Source organism: Paramormyrops kingsleyae, unplaced genomic scaffold, assembly GCF_048594095.1.
Source record: "Paramormyrops kingsleyae isolate MSU_618 unplaced genomic scaffold, PKINGS_0.4 ups33, whole genome shotgun sequence".
In the NCBI taxonomy this organism is placed as follows: domain Eukaryota; kingdom Metazoa; phylum Chordata; class Actinopteri; order Osteoglossiformes; family Mormyridae; genus Paramormyrops; species Paramormyrops kingsleyae.
In genome coordinates this window covers 635,446-659,442 of record NW_027325971.1, presented here as the reverse complement: position 1 = coordinate 659,442, position 23,997 = coordinate 635,446, and the positions used below count along the sequence as shown (strand labels likewise).

The following is a 23,997-nucleotide window of genomic DNA, read 5'->3' as shown; positions in this document are numbered from 1 at the left end:
ACCAGCATAACCAGTGAACAACTGATAAACTTCCTCTATGATTATATTCTGCACTCTTGCACATTATGCACACATACTGCAAACTCTGTATACATATTGCACTCTTGCACATATAGTTGACTTGGCTGCTACTTAATAACGGCACCATTTAAGAGCCCTTTAAATTATTATACCATTTATTTAGTTTATATTCATACTACAATGATTACTATGTACACACACATATATAAATATCATAATACCATCATTACTACCATTAATAAACTTAATTATCATATAATTATCATATTACCCAATTGCCAGTCTATTGTTTATTACCTTTCTGCATATGTCTTTGCTAAATGTGGGTAACTCTCGCCAGTGTGGGGAAGCAATAAAAAAGGCCAACAGAATGTTGGGTTATATCTCTAGGTGTGTGGAGTTTAAGTCAAGGGAGGTGATGATACACTTATATAATTCCTTGGTAAGACACCACCTAGAATACTGTGTGCAGGTTTGGTCACCATACCTCAAGAAGGACATTGCTGCCTTAGAAAAGGTGCAACGAAGAGCTACGAGAATGATTCCTGGTCTTAGAGGAATGTCTTATGAGGAGAGGTTAGCGGAACTGAATCTGTTTAGCCTTGAGCAAAGGAGACTAAGGGGGGATATGATTCAGGTCTATAAGATTCTAACGGGTCTGGATGCTCTTCAGCCAAATGACTATTTCAATATTAGTCTAAATACTAGAACTCGTGGCCATAAGTGGAAATTAGCGGGAGAAAAATTTGAGGAAGCACTTCTTTACACAGCGTGTAGTTAGAGTATGGAATAGTCTTCCTGCTAGTGTAGCGGAAGCTAAAACCCTGGGTTCCTTTAAATCAGAGCTAGATAAAATTTTAACAACTCTGAGCTATTAGTTAAGTTCTCCCCAAACGAGCTTGATGGGCCGAATGGCCTCCTCTCGTTTGTAAATTTCTTATGTTCTTATGTTCTTTGTAATGTCATGTAAAAGCACCACCAAGGCAAATTCCTTGTATGGAAACATATCTGGATTCCGATTCTACATCCTTCATCAGTACTAGAAAACTTCCATCCAGCGTTGCATTTCACTTTGACGCTGTCGCTTTTGAAACACTTTTCTGTGATCTAGCTCTTGTTTTGGTCGCCGACTATCATCCAACAAAAGGTTCATTTCAGCTCTCCTAATCTGACATAAACCACACTCACAAACACTTTCGGGTTACTGTGTCACCGGGAAGGGATGGACTCCAGTCGGGATGGGTTTCCAGCATTTCCTATCCTGGCTGTTCTCTTTAGGGACAAACACAGGAATGGAGTCTAGTGATCACACCGGAACTTGACTTACCTGAACGGAGATGTATGGAGCAGACTCTCATATGCGCAGGGATGCTCTGGAATGCAAGGTCTTTACGCCCCACCGCTGGAAGCTACGCCATCCGACGCCATTTCGTCAACTCTTCCACTTTTGCTCTTGTCTTTTCCAATCCAGAAAAGAGAAGAAACGTATACCGGTCCTGAAGACCGAAGAGAGACCCGAGTCGATATGGGGCTGCCGCTTAGCGGGTCGCCGTTAGCCGGGCCTCCGTGACGCCCCCGCGCAGAGTAGAATGCCCAGGGGCGTCGCAGCCACCGGCGTCCTCCCTGTCCTCCTGTCCTCTCAAAAAACAGCAATCATTTAAACAAACATGAGGGAAAATTCAAAAGGCAAAGATGAAGTCATGCCTTACCTCAGCACAGCTGCCCACCGCACAAACGACAGCGTGTCACCTTACTTTAAAAAAAAAGAAAAAAGGCGGGAAATTGGGGCCGCGCACGGACAGGGCCCCTCCCTCACACCACATGCGGCTAATTAGTTGGCCATCCAGAGGCACTCAGTCTATTAGTCACCCATTCAGTCAGTCAGTTCTGCCTTTCAACAACAGGGGGCAATAGAGGTGCACCGTTCCCGGAAGCACTGCAATACCGGGTCGATGCCTGGAGCAGATGGGGCAAGCCCCACTTCCGGCTCCCTGTTCCAAAAATCCGTTTAATATGTGGTCCCCTCCATGGGGGACGTATCAAAATAACCTTTTCATACCAAAACAAAATGTAAATCAGCTCAAATACATGAATAATAAATATTATGCTTGTACTACTTACATTAACACATAATCACAATCTATAAGGCTGAAACATTCCCACACTATGCAAATCATGCCAACACAGTACAATAAGACTTTCAAAGATAATATTAAACAAACACCCACAGAGTGTTCCAAAGTGCATTTTGCAATGTCTATACTTTGAATGTCAAATTACAAACTTCACATAAATCTAAAGTACACTAAGATTAAGATGAGTTTGTTACCAAACCAAATATATAAGAAATAATTTATTTGCCAGGAATTAAGTTTATGATATTGAATGAAATGTGTGAGCCTACCCCAAGACTCCAGAGGGTTAAAAAGGAACACATCCGCAGACTTCCAAGCTCTGCACTAGGGCTGAACGATATTCTGTTTTGACATCGACATCGCGATGTGCGCGTGAGCGATAGTCACATCGCCGGAACATACGATGTGAAGGGTAGAAGCCCATTGTGTATTAAGAGAACGGTAGCACACAGTAAACACGAGTTTGTTGTATGGCTTGTTGCTGGGGTGACATGCACGTTCCGCGTGCCTGCACAGTGATTGGTTCGCTGTGTCGCTGCTCACCGCTCACAGCCAACATTCACTGCTAAAAATGCGCGACGAAGAGGATCCGCCGCAAAAAAATGATTTCGTACCAAAAAGAAAGTCGAAATCATCTATTTGGGACTATTTCGGCTACAAAAAGGAGGATGTTGACCAAAAAGAGGTACTTTGCATGGAGTGTCATAAAGTTGTGGCCACAAAACATGGAAACACCACCAATTTGTCTGATCACTTAAAACGGCACCACAAAGCTCTTTACAACGAATACAAAGCCAAATCTGGATGTCAACCAAAACAAACAAATGTTTGTGATGCCTTTGCCAGTGTGACACCTTACCAGAAAGGCTCTCAATGACAGAAAGAAATAACAGACGCAATAACGTTTCATATCGCTAAACATATGTTGCCATTAAATACCGTCGCCAAAGAGGGATTTAAGAAAATGATCCGAACGCTTGACAGGCGGTATGTTATACCATCCCGCACATATTTTTCCCAAGTTGCGATAAAAGAGCTGTATGAAAAATGCAAATCTAAGATTGAAGCAGAACTGTCGCACGTGGAATACTATGCAACTACAACAGACTTGTGGTCCAGCAGGACAACGGAGCCCTACATGAGTCTGACGGTCCATTTCATCGCAGAGGACTTCGAGCTAAAAAGTCGCTGTTTGCAGACGGCATTTTTCCCGGAAAGTCATACAGCCGAGAATGTCGCAGAGGCCCTGAGAGAAGCGGTGTCCGCTTGGGGCTTAGATGAGACACGTCAAGTCTGTATAACAACAGATAATGCAGCGAACATGGTGAAAGCTGCCGATCTGAACAAGTGGACCAGGCTACAGTGCTTCGGCCACAGACTGCATCTTGCAGTTGGTGAGTAATGACCATGATCTTTATCCAAAATAAAAATACATTTTTACTCAGCTGTTTTACTTAATAACCTGTCCTGAACCTGACAAAACTTGTAAAATGAATTTGTTGCATGTGTGTACGTAGAGCTTTAAAACGTAAGAAAAAATACAGACACTAAACATTTAATTTTAAACAAAAAATAGTTTTATGAGCACATTTGAGGAGCTCTTTTCCAAAATGCGATAACTCCATTTCAATAGTTTTCAGGGAAATTAATTGTTTTACCTAGACCCACACATTTTGTGAATATTCAATTTATCCTGTTAAAATGTTTTTTGCTTAGTCTGAACATGTTGAATAATGATTATTAAATCAAACAACTATATTGTTGTTGAAAAATTCAAAGTAAATTTTTTTTCTTTTCAAAACGCTATAAATCCATCCATTTTTCCCAAAAATTGATGGTTGTCTTTTTTTAAAAGTCTTTTGTCTTTTATTTTTCATGTTCGCAGTTATTAATAAACAATTAAAATGTCTCATTGCAATATTTTACATATTCCTAATCATTACTTTTGCTGGTTCTTTGTCACAGCTTTTAGGGGCCGTGTACATGAACGCGTCCTGCATCAGCACCGAAAACTTAGAGAGAGAGAGAGAGAGAGAGAGAGAGAGAGAGAGAGAGAGAGAGAGAGAGAGAGTATATTAATAAGATTTTTTTACTTATTTTGAGGAATTATAGCCTAATGAACAAACATCTGTTAGGAGCGCAGCCACGTTGGATCGCGAGAACGTTCACTAGGCTAAAATTAAGTTCGGTGCTTATTGGGGTTTGGAAAGAAACTGCATCTTGCAGTACATTTTAAACAAGGAAATTATTATTGGCGTTTATCGCGTTTCGGAAAAGAGCTCTTCATTTATTGTTTGAAATAAAACAGTGTGCTTCAATAATTAAAGTTCGCAATGTTTTGTTTGTTTTCTCCGCTTAGAAAATGCAGTGAAAAAGGATGGCCGCAATGATCGTGCTACAGGAGTCTGCAAGAAGCTGGTGAGCCACTTCTCTCACAGCTGGAAGGCCAGCGATGCCCTGGCAAAAGTCCAGAAGGAACTCAATCTACCATCACATTGTCTCATCTCAGAATGCCAAACAAGATGGGGTTCCAGACAGATGATGATCAGCAGGATATTAGAGCAGCAGCAGGCTTTAACTCAGGTCCTGTCTGCAGACAAGAAGCTGCGGCATCTAATTCCAACCTGGCAAGATATAGATGTGCTGGAGTCTGTAAGCAAGTCACTGGGCCCAATGCTGGATTTCACTGATGCACTTTCAGGCGATGAATACGTCAGTGTCTCCTTTGTAAAGCCAGTTCTTCAGCTCTTCAACACTTCACTACTGGAAATGCGAGAGGAAGACACAGACCTGACCAAGAACATAAAGATGAAGATGCTGGACTACCTCAATGAGAAATACGAAGATGATGATACTCAGAAGCTGCTAGATATGGCATATTTTTTGGACCCCCGGTTCAAGATAGACTTCATCAGTGCAGACAAGAAGACCCAAGTTAAGGCCAGAGTGGTATCACAGATGATGGAATGCCAGGAGAAATCAAGCTGCAGCACTGACGTGGAGCCCAACGTTACCAGTGCACCCCAGGCAAAGAAAGCAAAGAAGTCATTGGGAAGCTTCTTTAAACAGAGAGAAACTGAAGCAAAGGGTGATTCCTCTCTGACCCTAAAGGATGCTTTGGAAGCAGAGCTAAACACTTACCTGCTAACACCTCCAATAGACAAAGAGGAGGATCCACTTGCATGGTGGAAAGTACACAAACTAAGCTTTCCTCATCTCGCCAGACTTGCCCGCAAAAACCTGTGTATTCCTGCGACAAGCTCGCCGTCAGAGAGACTTTTCAGTACTAGTGGCAACATCGTCACTTGCCAACGAACCTGTCTCAAGCCTGCAAAGGTTGATAGTAGAGGTCGACCGATATGGGTTTTTCAATAGCCGATGCCGATGACGATATTTAGGAGTCAGGGTCAGCCGATGGCCGATATATGCTGCCGATATTTTTTGGCCGAAAATTGGACGTTTTCCCCTCTATTTGCATGATAAAATATCACATTAATAATAACAAACGATACACAAAATTTCTCAACTTAGCATTTACTGAATACTGACTTGTGTAAATTTAAATATAAACTTAAATAACAAAAACACAATACAACTTATAAACAACTTAAACTTATAAACAATAAAGATAGCAGCATCAGAATCTCTTTAGCAGCAAACTCATTCTTCAGCTCCCAAGCTCACCAGTCTGCTGCAGATATTGCACCTGGCTTTTCCTGGTGTTGGCTTTGTGAAATGCTGCCATACAGGATTAGATTTTTGTTCAGCCATCAGACAGCAATTACTAAAACAGAAGAATAAATGCAAGGTTAGAATTTTTATTATAGTACCTTCATCTTCAATTCATTCTACAATTCCAGTATTCCATGCACATTAAAACAATTACACTCTAATACATTTTGAAGAAAAAAAAAACACTAAGTGCATCATGGTATGATGAGTAGTGTACACTAACATGTTGTTTCTGTTGTTAGCAGACAGATAGCTTAAAGCCAAATTCACAATCAGAATCTAGTGATCCCGGAAAATAAAATAACTGTCGTATTGCACAGCCTTGTATGCAAGGACAACATAAGCCCCTAGTGATTGTGACGTTGTCTACGTATAAGCCCGTATAAAGGACAGACATGTTTAATGAGGAAACTAACTGCACTTTTTATCTAGACGTCTGACAAATTGTTTGAATCTCCGGTCTCAAATGAAAAAAAGTTGCACAGAAGGACCATTGTCAGCATCAGCTCAAGTAAATGGTAACCAGGCTTTCGAACAAACACTTTTCTCCGCCATGCATTGTTCTTAGCAGCTCTGTGTCTCCCGAGGACGGCGCTGTCTGTGATCAGGGCAGAGTAGCGCAACTCTCACACACGCTGCAGTATTTGAGAGTTGCCTGCTCCGCCCCACACACTCACAGAGTGAAACTCTCCGACACAAGAAAAAAAACATAACTGATAACATCGGGCTGATACGGTAATAATTAAAATGTTAACAACTAAAATGATTTTTAACGATTAAAAAACGTCTGTGAGCCCACCAATAAGCGCACAAAACGAACTCTATTAGAATCAATGATCCTTAATGTTACCTGTAAGCTACAGTTGGTTGAAGGCTCATTATCATTACCCCAGTTCCCAATAGCGTAATTCGCGTTTTCTTTTAAAGCAACATTTCATAGCAAACTACTTAAATAAACAGGTCATTGAAAGATCAGAATTTAAGCCTTACCGTTTTATCCCAGGACTCTTCCAAAACTTCTGGCTGTGGCCCTGCACAAGGCAGCATGGGTCACGTGTTCCACAGCAACAATAACACTGGGCTGCCCGCAGACGTGCCTGTCTGAAAATCGGCGTAGTGCACTCGGATATCGGCCGATGCGGATACATTAAAAATGCTAAATATCGGCCCGATATATCGGTCGACCTCTAGTTGATAGACTTGTATTCTTAGCTAAAAACCTTGAGTTAGCAAAGCAAATAAAAAAATATATATTTAAGTTATGTTATGAACCAATCAGGGGGGTTGGTGTTGCAAAGCTGCTGTTTAAATGTGTTCAGCTTTTCTGTTTACAGGAATATGTTCTCTAATCTGTTTAGAAGATTTAATACAAAATATATAAAAATTTTATTTCATTTTGTTTATTTCATATATTTAGCCATGATTATGATGACCAACACCAACACTGTTTTACTTTGGCACTTTGGCTAAGAAAAGTTGACTTAAAAGATTGTGAACCAAAATGCTTATAAGTTGTTTTATAAAAAATATATTTATTTTAAGTTATATTGTTGTAAATCAATCAGGGGGGTTGGTATAAAGCTGCTGTTTTATTTAAAAATGTGTTCTGCTTTTGTGTTTACAGAAATGTTCGAATTTTGGAATAAAATATTAAGTAACCTTTTTGTCACTTGTAATGAAGCTTGCTTATTAGTGAAATTATTAATATGTAATTATTGGTAATTATTGACTTTAGCCTGGATTGATGGCTCTCAATATCGCAATATATATCGTTTGGAAAAAAATATCGCAATGTAATTTTTTTCCAATATCGTGCAGCCCTACTCTGCACAAGGGTCGGGCTAAAACGGCATCATACACCTTCCCAAAACACATAAAATCAGTAAGCTTGGGAATGAAATAGGTTAATCGCACAATAAACAGCACAACAGATCAAATAAAATGCTAATAAATGTTAATAATGTTAATATTGATGAATAAGTGCTACAGTGATCAACCAAAACAGTGCTCAATAAAATCTTTACGTGCCATTAAATAAAATCCATACCAAATAAAACACACACACAGAAAAACAAAGCACACTTACCTAAAACCCGAAGTGTCCTCTGTGTGCTTCAGGAAAGTGCATCACGTGAACCCTGTAGGATGGAGTGTCACCACCTAGACGTACCGGGGCAGCTTTCGCCTAGGATCAAGGCAGTTGGATGGATGTCAACTTACCTCTGGGGGTAGGTCGTTTAGATAGATGGCTGCTTCCTTCTGGGGGCTGGGGGTTTGGGTGAATGTCAGCTTACTTCTGTGATCAGGGTCTTTGGGTGGAAGTGAGCTTACCTCTGGGTTCAGGGGGTTGAGTTGAAAGCAGCTTGCCTCTGGGGTTGGAACATTTGGGTGGATGTGATCTTACATGAGGGGCCTGCATTTTTGGGTGGACAGCAGTTTGCCTCTGAGATCGTCTGCCGCCGCCCCCCAACTTTCACAGCCAGGACCCCCTCCCTTCCCTAAGGTAGAATAATTCAGACATCCCAACCTGCAAAAACTCAGTTCAGTGAGGTGCCCCCAACCGCCCGACAAGGAGTGAGATGTAACTCCAACAAACTTGATTTCACAGTTTAATTTCTTCATTAATTTCCTCTAGTCAGCACACTAAATTACGAAGGTCAATATTATGTATTATTTTGATAATAATATAAGTAGATTATTTTACCATTTATGCAAATTCCTTAATTATATTCCATTGCTACTTTACAAAAGTCTACAAGGAGTCTTTCATGACAGCATTGGCAACTAACCAAGTGTCTAACTAGTGTAGACCTGAATAATACAGCACATGAAATGACACTTGTTAAACTCACCTCAAAATGCATTTTACAGTCGTTTAAACCGTCATGAGCAATGCTGAAATCACTGTTGCTAACAGTACAGCACGCAACACTGTCATTATTTTCATCCTTATTAAACATGGATACACTTTCTGAAGTGAAATGCGTTTTATACTTCCGTTTTTTGGGGCACTCTCCCTCTGTCATGATGCTCCACTGAACCGATAACTTCGGTCCTCGAGAAGTTAAATAGAAGCCCGCCCACATTGAAATCTGATTGGCTTATTTTGCTAAGTAAACCAATCAGGATGCTGTCTGTCTAGCACGGGCTACAGGCACACACGCAGGGATCCACACATATATGTACGTTCTCTCTTTCTCTCTCTCTCGCTCATTCCGTCATACGCGCGTGTCTCTCGAGTGCGCGATGCACACACTACTGTCTCGCATGCATGCTCTTGTTTACTTCCTCTTCTTTCCGGGATATTTTATTCAATTTGCGGGTATCAGGGAGTCGCTGTCAATATGTGGGAGACTCCCGGAACTTCCGGGAGAGTCGGGATGTCTGGATAACTGCTTATTTGTACTATAATGATAGCTGTTAATTTTCAGGGAGCTGTGATGATATTCGAAATTGTGCAGGGTTATATAAGTACTGTGAAGCTGTCGTTATCCAGTTAAATGTTTAAAAATATGTATTATTTTATCATATTTTATGTATACTTTAAGCTTATTCACAGGTCTCTCCTGCATTCATCTTACCGTCCGTCCATGCCTACTTCAATGTAAAATCAGACAGATTGCTTAACTTGCAGCTGTCCAATTACGCGTACATATTTTATTGCTGCAGATAATTAAGGTAGGTAATACAACGCTGAAGGTTAGATGTATAGTACGATTACATATGTACAACATGTGGTCATTTCAGTCAGACAAACGTTTAAAATGGAAAACCAGCTTTCCGTTTTTACCGGCAATTTCCATAGCACGTCTTAGTCGAAGTACTACACTGCCATCTATTGGACAAGTCAGGTTACTGAATCGTGAAATGTGTCTACTAAAATGGATAATATCTTCAGTCATGTTTTCTTTTAGGACCACTACAAGAGGATTATCAGTATGAAGGTTTATCAATAAAAATAATTTATTAAACTAAATATTACAGGGCTCTCCCTGAAAATAAGACGCTCTTAGCTTCCAAAGGCAAGGACACATTCTAGTGATTTTCCAGGAGACTGGACCTAACTAACCTGGGGCCTTATTAAAAAAAACAATCAATCAATTCATGTTGAAGCTCACAAGGTGTGGAGAACAAGAAACACAAGTAAGGGAGAAAGGCAAGGTGCAAAGCATACACAAGCAGTGTAACGACATATCAGTTACAATGTATGATTAAAAATACATCATTTCTCACAGTATGAATAGTGGCCCGTTGCTCCTACTATAGCCTCACTCCTCCAGGGTCATGGGTTCAATCTGCACCCCTGCTGTAATAAACAGTGACATTATTACAGTAACATACTGTTTAAAATAGTACAATACTGTAGAAAAAATGCTTTCTGGGCAATATTTATGAGAACCTTGTCGATAAAATACTGTAATGTACTGTAATTCTGTACATGAACTGGAAAAAAATAAACTGTAGAATTTACTCAGATTGAATGATGTAACAATTTGCACTCACTTTTTTGGGTTGACTTTATACCCAATTCTAAGAAACATTTTAAATAAATAAAGCTATAGTCTACCCACTGTCACAGTACTATCCTATAAGATTTACTCAAATCAATATTTCAATATTAATATTAATTAATTTCAATATTAACATTAATTAATATTTCAAATCAATATTTGTACTCACTCGTTTGGGTAAATTGGGATATTACTTTTTATGAGTAAAGTAAACCCAAGTTTAGCAAATAACATACCTAATGTATTTAAAGGGCCCTTTTCAGCATTCAACGCAAAGTGGTACCAGGTTTGAAACAAGGGTCTTTGCCAGCATGGCCTGATACAGTTTTCTGTCCCTTTGGGAGTAAAGGTCTTTGCTCAAGAGCTCATTAATATGGCTATTCTGCCAAGACTGGGCTTTTCTGCAGCTGTGGTATATTTCACCCACCGTCATGAAGGAAACTCTCCCAAATACTGACCTTGCAAGATGTTCTCTGTTGAGATAAAAAAAAAAATGGAATAGCTGTGATTGCTCATGTAATGCTTTTTTGGGGTGATGTATTTGTTAATGTAAGGCCATTTTGATTACCCACACTTGGCCTTGTAGCCTTATATTTGCAGAAAAGAGCCTGAGCTGTATGTATATGTATATTTGCATAGCATGACATGGTACTGCCTTTGATTTAGTAGATTTTTAATTTACTGTTATGATGTTGAATAGGACATGTAGCGGCGGCACTCTGGCTCCGTTTCACTCTTCTGTATCACCTATAGAAGTTAGTTCAACAACAAGCATTTGAAACGCGAGTAAGTCCAGGTTCTTTTCTTTTAAAAAAAAAATGTTTAATTAAAATTTAGATTAACATGGCATGACTCGGTCAAAAACTGTGCTGCTTCCAGCTTATCTAACTCCCCAACCACGTAAGCATGTAGTTACCGTGTGCCAGAAGCCCAAAATACCAAAAGCGCATTAGAATTTCACATTTGTACATTCTATGCCTTTAGCATAACAATATATGAATTTTTATGAGTCTATTTTTTTAACAACAAAAAAAAAATATATATATATATACCTTCCTTTTTAACCCCCTTTTACCAGTACCAATAAACTAGCCTTTAATTGGCTCTTACATTATCCAGCCCCTAATTGGTTAGGTGGGAGAACTAAGCAATTACAAACTTAACACTAATCAGTAAGAGCTAAACTAACTTTAACGCCCATGAATAAACATTTTGTTCTTTTCATCACTCGGATGAAGCTTCTTCTAAAAGACATAACTTGTTAACAGGTCTTTCCAGAATGCTGCTTCGAGTCTTTACTTTCAATCTTCGGACTGTTCCACTCGAGTCTGGCAACGTCTCGACTACCCTCCCCATAAGCCAGGAGTTGCGAGGAGAAGAACTGTCTACCAGCAACACAAGATCTCCTACCATGAAGTTTCTTCTCGGCTTCAGCCACTTCTGGCGCTCTTGAAGAAGTGGAAGATATTCACGAGTCCACCTGGTCCAGAACAAATCCGCAAGCTACTGAACCTGCCTCCATCTTCTTCTGGTGTACGCATCATCTTTGTTGAAGACACCTGGAGGCATGAGGGGCTGTGACTTTAGCAACAACAGGTGGCTGGGTGTTAAAGCCTCAACATCATTTATATCATCCGAGACACTTGTGAGTGGTCTGCAATTGATGATGCTTTTGATTTCACACATTATCGTATGAAGACAATCTTCATTCGGAACTTGTTCCTTCAAAAGAGTGCTGAGAATTCGCCGTACTGTTCAAATTTGTTTCTCCCAGACCCCACCCTGATGTGAAGCTGCTGGGCTGTTAAAGATCCACTTTATACCCTTTGGTTGAAGGACTCTTTCTATCTTGTCATTATTCAGTCTTTGAATGGCTTCCCTCAACTCCCTTTCAGTTGCCACAAAATTTGTACCATTATCTGATCTCATGATGGTGACCTGACCTCTTCTGCAGATGAAACGTCGAATCGCATTGATGCAGGAGTTTGTGTCAAGACTGTCTGCAACTTCAATATGCACAGCTCTAAGGGTGAGGCAGGTAAACATGACACCATACCTTTTGACAGTCCCCCGGCCCCGCTTGACATCGAATGGGCCAAAGTAATCGACACCGGTGTTTGTGAAGGGAGGTTTGTCTGGTAGAAGACGATCTTCAGGTAAGTCTGCCATCTTCTGCTCTCCAACCTTTCCAGACATCCTACGACAAGTCTGACATTTGTTGATTATCTTTCTAATTGCCGAGTTGGCTTGTGGAATCCAATATCTGCGTCGCAGTTGCGCCAAAACATAATTGCGACCGCAGTGTTCGTTTCTTTGATGGATGTCCCTCAAGATGAGCTCAGAAATTTTGCTGTGCTTAGAAAGAATTGCTGGGTGTTTAGCATTTTCTGGCAAGGCCGATTTATTGAGTCTTCCGCCAACTCTCAGTGTCCCATCCTGAAGAACTGGGTCTAGTTTGAACAGTTGACTACTACGACTGAGCTGTCCTCCCTTCTGTAGGATTTTGATTTCCTCACCATGATGCTGTATTTGGCTGAAGCGAACAATTTCTGATTCGGCAGCCTCAAGATCCTCCAAAGTAAGTGTTTTAAATTTCTCCGTGTGTACTGGCAACTTTAATCTTTGCTTTTCAGGATCATTTCCATCTTTCTGGATTATTTTTAAGTAATGTTTTCTTTCTTCTTTTAACCTCCACAGCACCTTCTTTAGCTTCATCATCCAGGCCACTGATCTTTTCATTTTATTCCAGTCTGAATAGTAGTCAATCACACGGTTCATTGGTTCCATGCTTTCTTCAACTTTCAGTGTATTAACGGTTGCTGATGTCTTGACTTCTGGATCATTTTGAAGGTTTTCCTTCTTTCTTACTGGCTGTTCTGGCCAGTCCTTGTTGTCTAAAAGATAGTTCGGCCCGTGAATCCATGAACCTCCTTCCAGCAGGCTTTTTGCCTTTAAGCCTCTGCTTGCTTGATCTGCAGGATTTTCTGCTGATGTTACATACTTCCATTGCGATGACTTGGTTGCTTCTCGAATCAGCGAAACTCTATTTGCAACGAAGGTTTTGAAGCGAGATGTTTCACTGTCAATGTATCTAAGCACAGTTGTGCTGTCCGTCCAGAAGACTGACTGTTGCAGAGGAACATGAAGTTCTTGTCACAGCAATCTGTCCATCCAGATCCTCCACTTCCCCATTCTGTCCATCCAGAACCTCCACTTCCCCATTCCCTTCCCTGTGGCTTGTCTCGATTTTATATTGTGTAGTGGCTATGTGCTTATGTTGCTGAGGTGTTTTTTTTCTGTTCCTACATTATACTCCCTAATGGAGTACAGTCTAGGGCAGGGGTGTCAAACTCATTTTAGGGTGAGGGCCGGATGAGAAGAAATGTGACCATGTGCGGGCCGAATTTATTATAATTTTTTTTTAATCATAGTGCATCAAATTACAACAAATACACTATATTCTGTAAAACTGCATTTAACAAGTCCTCAGAAACTGTTCATTAACACTCATTCCTTTTTAATACTACTACTACTAATAATAATGATAATAAAAAAGATTTGATATTTAATACTATTGTTCAAATCATCCCGCGGGCCGTATTGGACACCATAGTGGGCCGTATTCGGCCCGCGGGCCGTATGTTTGACACCCCTGGTCTAGGGCCTGTTTTTTTTTTTTTACTTGCCTCTCTCACCTCATGTAATCGTTTTCTCTGTTCTTCCTATTCCCGGGTCGCTGCTCGTGCGGTCGACCGGCTGGCTTGTAGAGCTGCTGTCTCCTGACCTGTCTTCCCCTTGTTTGTATGTATAGTCAGGTAGATCTCAACACTGCTCTATGTGCCCTTTAATTGCCCCTCGGGGACAAATAAAGTGTTTGAAATGAAATGAAATGAAATGAAATGAAATGAAATCCTCACCGAAATCACTGCTGCAGTCAGCTCAAGCCTAGGAATTGTGACTTGCTTAAGCGGAGAAACTCTTGATTTCCCAATAAGAAAAGCGCAATGCCTTCTGCCTCGTCCATTTTCCATCAACAGGTAAGACACAGTCCCATATGCATAATCTGAAGCATCGGAAAAATGGTGCAACTGTGCAACAATAGCGCAGCCAAAATTTGCAGGCTTTAAGCATCTGCTCACCTGGAAGTGTGAGAGGAGCACAACGTCTTCTTTCCATTTTCTCCAAATTTTTGCATGCTTTTCGTTGACCTCCTTGTCCCAACCATGCTGCTCCTTACAAAGATCTTTCAATAAAAGTTTTGCAGGCAAGATGACTGGTGCTAGAAAGCCAAGAGGGTCATAAATGGAATTAATGACTGACAGAATGCCTCTTCTGCTTATTGGTTTGTCTTGCAGCTTTATAGTGTAAGTGAAGGTATCCGTTTCTGTGTCCCACTGTACACCGAGAGTTCTCTCAACTGGCAAAGTGTCATGCCTAAGATCCAGATCCTTTACTTTGCTGGCTCTGTGTTCTTCAGGAATTGACATTAACACTTTCCTATACTGTTACTTGTCCACTTTGTTAATGTAAACCCTCCACTGGTACACAAAGCACGAAGATCACTGACTAATTTCACTGCATCTTCTTCTGCAGCTACACTTTTCAGACAGTCATCTACGTAAAAGCTGCACAGGACCGTCTGAACAGCTTCTGGAGACACCTCTTCCCTGTGATCCTCTGCCGTTCTTCTTAGCGCGTATGAGGCGACACTTGGTGAGGAAGTAGCCCCGAAGAGATGTACCATCATCCTATATTCCTTCATGGGCTCATCCAGCTTACGATCTGGCCACCAAAGAAAACGAAGAAGATCAGCATCTCGTTCCGATACGTTGACTTGGTAAAACATTGATTCAATGTCTGCCATCAGCGCTATTGGTTCTTCACGGAATCTTAAAAGAACACCCACCAGTGTGTTAGTCAGGTCCGGTCCCTGCAGTAACTCCTTATTTAGAGACATATCCTGGAATGAAGCCGTACAGTCGAACACGACTCGCAACTTTCCCTTTTTCGGGTGATACACCCCATGGTGTGGTATGTAAAACACTCTGTTGTCATTACGGCTCAACTGGTGGTCTGGCACCTGAACTGCATAGCCCTTGTTGATGATGTTTTCCATGAAATCTTTGTAGTCTTCAAAGAACTGAAGATTCTTCTTAAATTTCCTGTTCAAATATGCTATTCGCTGTTCCGCAACACAACGATTGTTTGGCATTCGAAGATTCTCATTCCTGAGCGGCAATCCAATGTTATAGTGTCCATTTTTAAAGGTCGTTGTCCTTTCTACTGATTGTAGAAACTGTTTGTCCTCTTGTAACATTTCCTCTTTGTCGTCATAATTACGTTCTGAAAAATCTATGTTGTACTGTTGGACCAGTAGCTTCTCAACTTCCACCAAAGAAATTCTGCTTACTGTGAAATGTGGTTCTTTGCCTTCTCTGTAATTTGGTTCTCTTCTTATGGGTCCATTCACTACCCACCCAATAGTGGTCTTCACTGCATAAGGACCTCCATTTTGTCCATTAATGACACGCCATGGCTCCATCGCTTTTGCACAGTTGGCTCCTATAAGCAGGCCTACATTAGCCTCTATCTCCGGTAGCCGTACTTCATGTAGATAAAACCACTTCTGAATGTCCGACTGTTTGGGTATGTTTCCACTACTCACAGGTATACTAGTGTGAGTAAACACTTTGGGTAAGTCAATGAACTCGGATTCTTCCAACCCACACATTTCCAGGTCTGATATAACAAAACTGTTCATGAGTTTCTGTTCTCCCGGGTTTTCTTGAGTCATGGTACTTAGGAGTATCCGTGTAGGCTTTCCTTTAACGTTCAACTTCCTTTGCAGATCTTCAGAGCAGAATGTTGCTGTGCTTCCCGGGTCTAAGAAGGCATATGTCTTTATGTAGTTGTCACTCATTTTAGATTTTATCTTAACTGGTACTATAGAGAGCACACAGTCTTCTTCTCCGACCCCTGTAAGGCCACAGGTCTCTTGAATGATAGGAACTTGAGCACAAGGTACCTCATTACCATCCTTAACATTCTTCTTTTCCAGTTCCACTGAACGTTCCTTCTTCACCATGTGCAGAATGTCTGGGTGCTTCAGTGAACACTCTTTGCACTCGATTCTTCGTTTGCAGAACTTACTGAGATGACCAAAAACCAAACATCCAAAACATAGACCTTTTGACTTCAAGAAGTTTATCCGTTCTTGGTGTGGTTGATTTTTAATCTTGCCACAAGAGGCAAGAGTGTGAGGCTGCTGACAATACAAACATGGCTTCTCAAATGCACTCACTGGTTTAATTGAGTTTTCTGTTCTGTTGTTTGTTTCTTGTGGTCTTTTGTTCTCAGAGGAAAGGTTGGTGGCAAAACTGCTTCCACGAAACTCTTTCTTTGCTGGATATTTTTCTTTTTGGTCAATCTTTCCACTTGTCGCTACACGGTTCTCCGGAATGTTACCAAAGAGAGGATCCATAGCTATTTTAGCTTGACGGTCTATGAAATTCACCAAGTCAGCAAATCTTGCTCTTTTACCCCTTTTCTCCAGGAGTTCAAATGCTTCAACACGCCACCGTTCTTTGATTTTGTAGGGCAGCTTGGATATCACTGTACGTAAATTGGTAGGATTATCCATCTCCTCTAAAAACTCAACATCCTCCATGGTGTTGCGACATCCAGCCAGAAACATAGCATAAGCATTTAATGCTTTTCCATCATCATTTTTCACTTGCGGCCATTTGAGTGCTTTCTCAATGAATGCGTTTGCGATCTTTAGCTCATCTCCATAGTGCTTATGTAACAACCGTTTGGCCTCACGATAGCCTTTACTAGGAGTCATGTGTACACAACTGCGAATTAGCTCTTGGGATTCGCCAGCAGTGAACTGTTCCAAGAAGTACAACTTATCTTGATCATTATCAGTCCTCTGCTCTACTGCATGTTCGAAGGCTCTTATAAAAGCCTTATACTGTAGTGCATCACCTTTAAAAACAGGAATGTCCTTTGTTGGTAACTGAGCCAGCTGCTGTTGTTTCACAAGTAATTCAGTGATTACATTCTGTTTCTGCATGACTAATAATAAATCATCACTTCTGTTAACTTGAGCATTAAGTCCAGGAGAGGGGACTGAATAAGACGGTTGTGGTAACTGTGAGTTTTCCCTTTGTGAATTAACGCGAATACCCACATCAACCTTTTGTGGGAACATCATGCCAACTCTTTCTTTCTTAACTCCTCGACCCTGCAATCTTTGTATTGATGCATAACTGCTCCGGCCATCTTCAGATCTTTCGTATTCGTTCAGCACTTTTAATTTTGCTTGGCTTTCCGCTAATGCAATCTCCAGCTCTAACTCTTCCTTTTCGGCATTGACTCTTGCCGTTTCGAGCTCAAGATGTTGCCTTATCCTGGCCAACTCTAACTCAAGTTGCTGTTTTTTCTTCAGTGCTGCGGCACGTTCCAACAGAGCTGCGTGTTCTGCTTCTTGTTTAGCACGAGTGGAGGAAACTCTAGACGTTGTAGATGCCCGACTCACTTGAGACCCACATCGACTATAATCCACATTATTTCTAATTCCAATCTGAGACGCGCTATCACTTGAGTTTACAGCTTCCTGTAAATCATCTGTGACATGCTCCTGCTGCACAGCTTCCTTTGGCATCATATGTTTATGATCATCAGCAATCCATTTTTTTGTTGTTTTCATAAATTCTCTTATTGATGCCATTTTGGGCTCAAACCAATTGTCCTGGTCAGATATTTTTTCTTCTTCAGACAAAAGGCTCATAACTTGTTTATTGTGACTGTTAAACTCATTCAGAGCCAATGCAAAATCGTTTTCCATCCCTTCTTTCACATTTTGAAGATTTCGAGCATTACTCATCAATATCTCTTTCTCTTTTATTTTGCCTGTGATCGTTCCTAATGTTCGTCTTCTTAAGGCAATGTATCTTTGCAATCTTTCATCCAAAGCCTTCTCTGTTAACTTACGTGTCCTTCCCTCTTCTCTTTCCTCTGCCATCCTACAAATTGCCCGGTTTATTGGCTCAAGTTGCATGCACTAAGTCTTCTCTTTGAAATTTTTAATAGACGTAGTGTAAACCACCTTTATACAGAGCCAAAACTCCACATTGACTGCATCAAATTCCGTTTTATAACGTGCTGTCTCACAGGCAGAGAGAGAAAAAGAGAGCGGGTTGTAGCTCTACACGCAGTTAAGTTTTCGTTCGTTTTCCACTAAGCTTAACATGCATCCTAAAGACGTCCCTTTTTTTTGAAAAAGTACGAAGTAACAAGAGGGTTTTGGTACCTTCTCCTGAAGAATAATACAAAGAAATATCTGGTTCTATGCCAGCGTCATTTTATCTTCCATATGCTAGACTGCGCCCTTCCTTCCAAGCGCTGTGCAGCCGATTTAACACATGTCCATGAAGCTAGTTTTTGACTTATGTAGCGGCGGCACTCCGGCTCCGTTTCACTCTTCTGTACCACCTTTAGAAGTTAGTTCAACAACAAGCATTTGAAACGCGAGTAAGTCCAGGTTCTTTTCTTTTAAAAAAGATGTTTAATTAAAATTTAGATTAACATGGCATGACTCGGTCAAAAACTGTGCTGCTTCCAGCTTATCTAACTCCCCAACCACGTAAATTCTAAATATTATGTAAACATGGATATCCAAAAATTAAACCTAATTAAAATCGAAATATTAAATGAGCAGAATGATTAAATTTGTTGTTCTATCCCAAGTTGTGATTAAAAAGCAATGAGGCTGCCACGCATTATATCTGCTCTAAGGAAATGCACTTCTGCGGCCACTAGGGGAGCTCTCACCTTCTCTCAGCCTTGCTAAATAATGTTGCATAGTCTAACAAGCTTTATAATCTGTGTCAATGAGCAGTGCCTTACCGGAAATGCTTTCCCTGGGAATTATTGTAAACATGTATCACGTATTATAGGAGAAATACTTGTAAATGAATTAGATTTATTAACTGGCTCCTGAAATTAGGAATTGTAAATGAACTGACCTTAATGAGTATTAATTCAATTAATTCAGAGACATTGCAGTTCATTCCACATGAAAAGTTACAACTTAAGCTAAATCCGCTTAAATCATTTAGAGCATAATCATAGTGATCAATGAAACACCTATACACACACACACACACATATCCTTATGGGGACCGCTCATTCATTTCTATGGGAAAAATGCTAATGCTAACTTAACCCCTACTCAGCCCTAACCATAAGCATAAGTAGGCAACCAAAATACAAGAGTTTTTGCATTTTTAGTTTTTTCATTGCAGTCACGGATTTTTATAAAATAGAGTTTTCCCTTATAGGGACCAGGACCAGCTACACCTGTACTATTACACAGGCTACATGTGAAGAATGCGAGACAAAAAAGAAGAGCATTTAGACAGCCAGAGAATGTTAACTGCCAGTTTAATTATATTTATTACAGAGCTTATTGAATTGTTCAGTGAAATAAATCCATCCATCCATCATCCATCCATCTAGCAAACGGGCTGGTAGCCTCTCCTCAGCAGCATATGGCACAAGGTTGGTGCTCACCCTGGACGGGAGGCCAACTCAAATGTAATAGTGAATACTGAAAATAGGACAGTGGTGCAAACAGGAGAGATGATTATTTATTAATTTGTTTGTAATTTGATTAATTAATCACTTAATTCACGTTCCACAGCCACTTGTCCCATGTAGGGTTACAGGTCTCTGGAATATATACCTGAAAATAATGGGCGCAATGCAAGGAGGAACCCAGGAGGGGGTGGCAAACCCATCGCATGGCAGGGAATAACCCAGATGGGGACACCAGCCCTTTAGGAGTGCAGGGAATAAGCAGAGGGCGGTGCCAACCCATCACAGGGCAGGGAAAATGCCAGGAGGGGGGTGCCAACCCATCACAGGGCAGAGAATCTCCCAGGAGGGGGGTGCCAACCCATCACAGGGCAGAGAATCTCCCAGGAGGGGCGGCAGTCCATCACAAGGCATGGCAGTTCATTAGATCACAAAAACCTGCTTTGTCAGTTAGACTGCGAAAGGCATTCCTAAAACTCATTTAAAAATAATGAAAAATATTAGAGTAGCTGGTTGGATACAGAACAACAAATTAGGGTTATGAGCATCTCTCCGGGATCCACCCATCTATCTTCTAACCTCTCATCCTGGTGAGGGCTGTGGGGCCTGGAGCCTATCCCAAACAGGACAGGACACGGGGATGGAGTACATCCTGGACAGGATGCCAGTCATACAGAGGACACATAGACACTAATACAGCCAACTGGACCCCATCTACCTCTTCTAAAACATCAATATAGTTTCCTGTCTGTTTCTGACAGCTTTCACCATTTTTCTTTTGCTCCAGTTCTTTGTACTTTTTGAGGTCACAGGTTTTAGTATCAGTACCTTTGCAATCTAGAGGAATGTTACCCTCCAACTATCAATTATTGTTTGTGGTCAAAATCACCCCATTTGTGTTAATTTGCACAAATTATAGTATAAATCGATATATTCCAGATCAATTTTTAAAGTGATTTCAATAAAGGCCTGAAATATCATTATCGACCATCATGTGACCCCAAAAGCCGTTGGAAAGCCAGTAAGAGGCCCATATGATGCTTAGAGCTGAAAATAGGACAATATGCTGTTTTTGTTAAAAATATCACAGTGCAGTTGTTTTAAAAATAAATCAATGGCTTTGCACAAAAATTTTTATGTGTTTTGTCTAATAAAAACCTGAAGTATCTGAACTTGAACCAATACTGAGCAAAATATCACCACTTACTTTTATGAATGTACGCATTATCTGTGATGTAGAATAAAACACTATGGCTCAAGAAAACAGTCCATTTCTGTATTTTAACAAGATAAATGTTAAAGTAAGAAAAGATGACAAAATATTTCAAACTACATTTTAGAACAGCAAAATCAAATATACTGTATACTGATAAAATTGCAAAAATATAAACATCAGTATATCAAACAAATAACACCAAAATCCCAAAGATGAATGAACACTGAACAATAACTATAACAATAACAATAACTAATCACAAACACTGCAAATGACAGAATGCAAGAAATGTAGATGTATGTGGTTTGCTAACATAACATACAAGTAGCACAAAGTGTGGTCGTCTTGCATCTGGTGATCCTGTGCGGGGACGTCATTCACAGAAAGCGTACAAAAATGGATGCTGATTTGTAAGTTGGGGCTTTTCTCCTCTATATGTGGGGAACCCCTGTTCAAACAGATGCAATTAACAGGAAACTTCTTCTAACTTAAGGTGTGAACTGCTTCATCTGAGAAAACTAGACTTAGGAAACAGGGAGCATCAGCGACAAGTCAATGACTGACATCTCATACAGCCATATTGCAAACTAATACACACATAATGAGGATACAACATGAAACGGTCTGGGGGAGGGGGAAACATTTCCACATGTAGGGGGATAGAGGCATTTAATTATTTACAGAAAATTCCGTGTAGCCAGTGTAGGAACCTGAGGTCAGTTTAACACAGATCACTGTCCGTGGTGCTGAAATCTCTACTTGATTGGCTGGTGCTGAATGTATAGGACGGCTGGCCAACATATCTCACTGTGTGATTCCACTGACTGGTACCTTCTAATGCATGGGATTTTTAACAATGAGGAAAATAATTTAAAAAAAAGTTATTACAGGAAACAATATTTACATGCCTGTAGCTTTCATCTCTCACGACAGGAAACCCAAAAACTATTACTGTCAGGGATCCGGGGCGCGAGAACGAGGCATGGTGCACAGAAAGGGTGGACGATCCACTGGCGGCTCCAAGAACAAAAAGGGGTTTATTAAATAAAACAGAAAACACTACAAACACAGCAAAAACCAAAAGGACCACGAGGGGTCAAAAACTAAAGGGGATAAATAAAGACTAAATAACAAAAACCTAATACACGTTGAACACTGAAAATCTCAAAACCATCAAACAACGACAATCAACAACACACAATCACAATCAATGAACCACTGGGGAACTGAACAGAAGCAGGAACTAAAATACTAAGGGGTAACGAGACTAACACAGGACAGGTGAGGCTAATTAACAAAGACCAGGGAAACAGGGCACAGGTGAAACTAATAAACTCAAAAGGAACTGATAACAGGGAAACTAAGAACTAACCAAGGAAACAGAAACTAACACTGGGGAATTACAGAAAAGGTAAAGACACAAGCAGGGGCACAAGGAACAAAACCAAATACAACGTCACCAGATACAGGAACTAGAAAAACTCAAATGAAACACTAGGGAGCAAAATACAAAGACAGAGGAGGTGGGACTCAAACACAGGACAGAAGGGTACACACAACTGGATGCTCAACACATTGAGCCATATGACAAGACAGGCAACAGGGGAGAACAAAGACTAACATAAAGAACAGGATGACCAGCGACACCTGCTGGTCAAACGGGGAAGGGACAGAGTGGGACAACACGAGGGGCTGACCCTGACAGAAATACAGTAAAACCGGTCTAAGTCGACACTCGTGGGACCAGCTTAAAAGTGACGACTTTGGCGACTTATGTCTATCTCGCTGTTTTGCCGGCTAGTAAATATAACACCATACCTCTACTACACCGCACTATACATGCGAGACTTAAGACCAGGGAGCGACTAGTGCGATAGGTGGGGATTCCCCGTTTCTACATCGCCGTGGTGACAAGCAGGCGGCGGGAATGCAGCGATTGGGGTGTCGACTTACAGGTAGGAAAATCCATTCATTTGTGTTGTTCGGGATTTAGGTGACGACTAAGGGAATTTGACGATTTACAAGCGGTGAGTTACACAAGGAATTTTAAAGGAAACATCATTAGGAAAAATTGGGACTTTTTATATACATAATGCGCGCACACACACACACACACACAAGTTGGTCTTGTTATCTAAATGGGGACCGTCCATTCATTTCTATGGGAAAAACCCTAATCCCAGTCACGACACCCTTAATTCCTACCCACCCCTAATCTTAACCATAAGTAACCAACCCAGATACAAGACTTTTGGCATTTTTACTTTTTTGATTGCATTCACAGATTTTTATAAAACTGACGTTATCCAAATGGGGACCTCAAAAGATGTCCCCAAAAGTAGGGAAATTTCAGGTTTTACTACACTTTGGGGACAGTTTGGTCCTCAAATGTGATCAATGCAAATCCACACACACACACGTTTGTATTCATTTCTTTGTGTGGACTCTCTATTCGGTTCTACGTGGAAAAACCCTAATCCCAACAATAACAACCTTTACCCCTCCAGCCTAACCTCAACCATAAGTAACCAGAAAAGATACAAGACTTTTGCCCCCCTTACAGCGCCATCCACCTGGCATTTCCCAGCTGGAGGCAAGGCACCGGAGCAGGGCAGTAGTGGGCAAAGTGTCTGATCTCTCCGCAGCTGCCATGGCTTTGCGCGTATAACGTGCATGCTCTGTCCCTCTCTGCAGACGGAGCCCCCACATGCGCAGGTGCAGGTTTGGCATGAAGTGGCTGGCGACCGGCGTGATGTTGCAGACAGGGACAGGATTGCCTCAG

General features: G+C 40.9%; 1 long non-coding RNA gene and 1 pseudogene across 1 annotated transcript; both read right to left on the bottom strand.

Moving 5' to 3' along the window:
* Nucleotides 1–1,932: 1,932 nt before the first annotated feature.
* Nucleotides 1,933–2,165, bottom strand: LOC140585605 (U2 spliceosomal RNA; annotated as a pseudogene).
* A 3,509-nt stretch (nucleotides 2,166–5,674) lies between these two features.
* On the bottom strand, nucleotides 5,675–7,434 carry LOC140585595 (uncharacterized). Its single transcript, XR_011987539.1, has 2 exons — nucleotides 6,879–7,434; nucleotides 5,675–5,940 (listed from the first exon to the last, which is right to left on the bottom strand). It is a non-coding gene; the product is annotated as an uncharacterized lncRNA (long non-coding RNA).
* Nucleotides 7,435–23,997: the final 16,563 nt, after the last annotated feature.